General features: G+C 57.5%; 1 non-coding gene across 1 annotated transcript; it reads right to left on the bottom strand.

Moving 5' to 3' along the window:
- Window positions 1-4245: 4245 nt before the first annotated feature.
- On the bottom strand, window positions 4246-4327 carry TRNAS-GCU (transfer RNA serine (anticodon GCU)). Its single transcript has one exon. It is a non-coding gene; the product is annotated as a tRNA-Ser (tRNA).
- Between the last annotated feature and the right edge of the window lie 655 nt (window positions 4328-4982).

Raw genomic sequence — 4982 nt, 5'->3', positions numbered from 1 at the left:
CATTTTGCCTCTTGTCTCCTCGGGTGGCAGGACACTTTTTGTGGAGAGGGCTGCACGCGTTTTGCCTCCCTTGTCCTCGGTGAATGGCCTAGGACGTGAAAGAGGGCATTGGTTGGTTTCCTTGCCAGCCGTCGTTCTTTCCAAGGCTCAGGACGTACGGCCAGCACTCTCTAACCAACGGCCGGGCACTTCCTCCACCACCCGCAGTTCAGCAATGCTCCTTTTGCATTATTGGCATGACGAGGAGCTTCCTCAGGAGCGTTAGTCCCACCATAGACGTCTTCTTCCGTAGTGGCTGCTGTCTTCAGGAGCCCTGTTGCGTTTTACTCAGACGTGTCCCCTCCTGAGAGAAGTGGGTGAGAGGAGCCCGACCTGACAAGAGCAGGGTTCAACCCGCCTGCAAAACCTGGCATCCATTTCCTCATACCGGGAGGGGGCTTACTGAGGACTCTCTCTGGGGCGCCTTCCCTGCCAAGCCTTCAAGGCTGAGCAGAAGGATTGTTGTGAAATAACCTCGCAGCCTGCAGACGTACCCTTGGTAATGGAGCAACCGGAGGTAGCAGAGTGCCTCCGTGGGGCAGGCATGCCTGGGAGCGGCAAGGCCGGCTGAGGTACAGGCTGCGAAGGAGCTTCACTTGGACAGGGGGAGCTTCCTTGCGTTTGGACGGACCTCGCGGATCACCCTTCAATTACAAACAAATGCCCACGGCAGGCCCACCAAAATGCCCAGAAACCCCCTCTCTGCACACACCGGAGGTCCATCACCTGTTGGGCCGTGCCACTGCTTCCCCCTTTGAGAACGTTTACCAAGTGGGACCCTGCGTTTCATGGGGGCGTTGCAAGTAAGTCTGGCCAGGTTAGCCAGGTCCCTCTGGGTGAGACATCCCAGGCGGGTGCGAGAAGAGGTCTTCAGCTACGGCAGGGTGTGACCAGGCAGCGGGGAGGTGAAGGCGGTGGAGAGGAGGGTGCATGCATTGTGGTGTTCTGCCAAAAGCACAGCAGGGCACCATTGCGGGCCCTCCTGCTGGGCACAGCTTTCTTGACTCGTGCCCCATCCCAAATCTACCTCTGCTGAGCTCCCAGGCCCTGTTTGTTCTGAGAAGAGCCAAGGTGGGCGTCTGAAAGGGCCCGACAGCTAATGCCCTCTGCTCCCTCCCGGTCTTGCAGGGTCGCCCCCCTCCGCGAGACATGTCGTGCTACAGCCCGTGCCTGCCAGCCACCTGCGGCCCAACCCCGCTCGCCAACAGCTGCAACGAGCCGTGCGTCATCCGTTGCGCCGACTCCAGCGTTGCGATCCAGCCCTCGCCAGTGACGGTGACGCTGCCGGGCCCAATCCTCAGCTCCTTCCCTCAGAGCACAGCCGTGGGATCCACCGCGTCGGCTGCCGTGGGGAGCTCTCTCAGCGCTGGCAGTGTGCCCATTGCTTCTGGGGGCTCCCTGGGGCTGGGGGGCTTTGGGTGGTCCGGTCTGGGCCGTGGGCTCTGCGGGCCTCTGGGACGGGGCAACCTCTTATGCTGAAGCCCGTGGATTGCCTGCCCGTGGTCGAGCGCCAGGAGCCTCGAGGAAAGCCCTGGAGCCAGCCCTGAGAGCGCGGCCATGGTCTGCAGGGGAGCCGAGCTCCCACCGCTCCGCCTGGAGGAAGGGGCCCGCGCTGGCCTTCCGTCTCTGCCCAAGGAAGCCTCTCTCTTTCCCCCTCTAGCTCTGCTTCACCTTATGCTCCCCATGAACTACCTCCTCCTTCCTTCCGTAGCAATGGGTCTAGGTGGTACATGATTGCCAGAGCCTTGAAGGGGAACTGGAAAAGAAGCATCCCTGGCGTGGAGGTTTTCCTTCAGATGGCAGCACTTCTCTGAGCTTTACTCAGCCTCCAACATGCATTGCTTAAGCTCTCGTCTCTTCCGTTTTCCTTTCATTTTCTCATTAAAGACACTGGGCATCAGCTTTGCAAGAGAGTCCTGTTTCATTCTCCCCTCTTCTCCAATCCCAACCAGCTGAGTATCCAAAAGAGGTCCTCCCTTGGTAAAACTACGGGTTTCTCCGTAGTTGCTGGCTTTGAGAGCGCCTCGTCTGTCGCCCCTGACATCCCACAGCAATGGAGACGAGGCCAGTTTGGGCGGAGAGCTCTTGTGCAAGGAGCGCCATTACTCGTCGGTGCACCTCAAAAGCCACAGAACAAAGTCCGAAGGAAGCCAGACTATTCATAGAATCATAGAAAGGCCCCCATTGGTAGGGACCTGAAAAGATCACCTGGTCCAGCCTTTTGTGGGAAAGGGAGCCTAGATGAGATTATCTAGCACCCTGCCCAATCGCATCTTGAAAACCTCCGGTCATGGGGACTCTTCCACGTCCCTGGGGGGGTTGTGGCAGAGAATGATTGTTCTCACTGTAAAAAATGTCTTTCTTGTGTCAAGGTGAAACCTCTCCCGCTTGCTCCCTGTCCTCTCCATGTGGCTCTTTGTGAAGGGAGAGTCTCCGTCCTCTTTGTAGTGGCCTTTGAGTACTGGGAAACTGTGATGAGTGCAGGGGAAGAGCACCACAGGACAGCACGAGGCTCAGTATGGGCTGTTTTGGGGGAGGAAGCAGAGGTGGGGGAAGGGAGGGTTCAGGGTGGTCCTGGGAGGAAGAAAGGTGAGAAAACTAGAGGGAAGATGGGATAACATGGCTGTCACTCAAGAACTGGTTGCTGGTGAGGATGCTTGCCTGGCCGCGCCCGGCTTCTGGTCAGTGCAGCCTGTCCTGTCTTCCCCTTAAGTTCTATTCCTACCTATTTTCCCTGGCGAGGGGCTCTCTATTCTGTGTGCATGTGTGCGTATGGAAGCCGAGGGGCCAGCAACTGGAGTCAAACCACAGGTCGCTGTGGTTCCTGCGTCGGCGGTGCCAGTCACTGGAGTGGGAGCAGAGGTCATTGGGACTGTTTGTCTGGGGTGCCGGCACCTGGACAGACCAGGGTGAGTGGAAATAATGTGCCAGCAAGTGGAGTGTGTGAGGGTATGCAAGTCAGCGTGTGATTGCTCTTGAGTATCGAGCCAGATGACGCAGCGAGTGGGTAAAGCGGCTTGGGAGCCACGTATGGGCGCGTGCCTCTAAGGGTGAGGTCACAGAAGGAGTTGGCTACAGGAGGCACCAGAGGGTCCTGGCCAACTGCCAGAGACACCATAGGGCCTGCTTGTGTCTGTGTGCGAGTCTCTAGGGGCGAGAGAACCGGAGGAGCTGGCTACCAGAAGGACCGGGGTGTCCGGGCCAACTGGAGCCAGGGACCAGGCACAGGGTAGACGGGGTGTCTCAGCCCAGCCGACGGAGGGATCCGCACTGTACATATGTGTAATAGTTTCCCCCTCACCGACCTTCATCGTGATCAGCCAGAAAGGGGACCTGGACGAGGCCGTCAGCGCCCTTTGTTGAGTGCTGAGTGCTTCTGCCTGGGTTGATCAGTGTGGTCGGCCACACCTGGCAGTGCAAGAGGCAAGGGGCACAAATTAAAACACATGAAATTCCCATTGCAAGGCAAGAAACCACTTTCTTACCTTGAGGGGGGTCAACCAGTGGACCAGGTTGCCCAGAGAGGTCGTGGAGTCTCCGTCCTTGGAGATACTCAAAACCCAACCGGACTATGGCCTAAGCAACCAGCTCAAGTTGACCCTGCTGGAGCAGTTGGCTCGGAGTAAAGGATCTCAGGAGGTCCCTTCCAACCCCAACGATTCTGAGATTCTGGGAACAGATAAGAGCAATGTCTCCCATAACAAAATTTCTCACTTGAAATGTTCTGTGACAGCAGGTGGTTTACGCGTAGTTTGTTTTTTCGTTCCCGTGGCTGCTTGAGCCTTGCTGCAGGCAAGGTAAACAACACCCACTGCTCTTCCCTCCTCCACCAAGCTAGTCACCTCACTGTGGAAGGGTACCAACCAGCTTGGTTAAGCGTGACTTCTCCTTCGTAAATCCATGCTTACTACTCCCAGCCACCTTCCTGGGCTACCTATGTTTGGAAACGACTTCCAGGGTGTTTTGCTCTATCATCTTCCCAGGGATTGAGGAGAGGCTGACCGTCCTGTGAGGTCCCTGGATCTTCCTTCTTTCCCTTCTTGTTCCTCTTGCCTATGTGGAGACAGAAGAGGTTGCGGTGTGTCCTCAGCCACTTCAAAACCTTGCAAGTTCTTCTCAGGCAACTCTCGTCTCAAAACAAGGGCTTACTTGGGGGCACACATCAAGCTGCTCACACTCAGAAACTCTGACCATTGTTGGGCTGACCGACGAGGATGGGATTCGAACCCACGCGTGCAGAGCACAATGGATTAGCAGTCCATCGCCTTCACCACTCGGCCACCTCGTCAGCATGCTGCCACTCCTGCCGCTGCCGCTGCCACTGCTCCTGCTGCTGCTCCTGCCGCTGCTGCCACTGCCGCTGCCACTGCTCCTGCTCCTGCTGCTCCTGCTCCTGTTCCTGCTCCAGCTCCAGCTCCAGCTCCTGCTCCCGACGCCTACACCTTTTTATACTGTTTGACACGGGAGAGAAGGAGCCAGCCTCCAGCTTTTGCCTTTTGGGACTGGTCCGCTCTCCCGGCAGCTGGGCTGAGCTCTGGGGACCTTTGGGAAACAGGTCTCAGCCTTCACGTCAGAAACTGGCTGAACAGCAGAGCCCCACGCTCCTTCCTGGGAAGCAACACGGGAGAGTGACCCTGGAGTGGCTCAGCGCCTCCAAAGGACTTGAGCCTGACTTTGAGATTAATTTGTCACCAGCCACGTTCCCCTCACATTCTGGAAGGATACGACCAGCTCATATGGACCGGAGTCACTCACACTTGACTGGTGGACTTTTCACCAGGACAGAGCCTCAGGCTTGGCCGTGGCGTCTCTGTGCTGTTCCCCCTGGTGCTCACCCAGGATCTCATCCCGGGCTGCTTCTCTCCCAGCACAGCTAACAGTGAGGAATGCAGAGGGAGCTGAGGGGCACCAGCCCCACTGCACACAACTCCTCTTTTTACCTG

Source organism: Gymnogyps californianus, unplaced genomic scaffold (genome assembly GCF_018139145.2).
Source record: "Gymnogyps californianus isolate 813 unplaced genomic scaffold, ASM1813914v2 HiC_scaffold_305, whole genome shotgun sequence".
Lineage (NCBI taxonomy): Eukaryota > Metazoa > Chordata > Aves > Accipitriformes > Cathartidae > Gymnogyps > Gymnogyps californianus.
The sequence above is the reverse complement of the archived record's forward strand: the minus strand, read 5'-3'. Positions and strand labels throughout refer to the sequence as shown.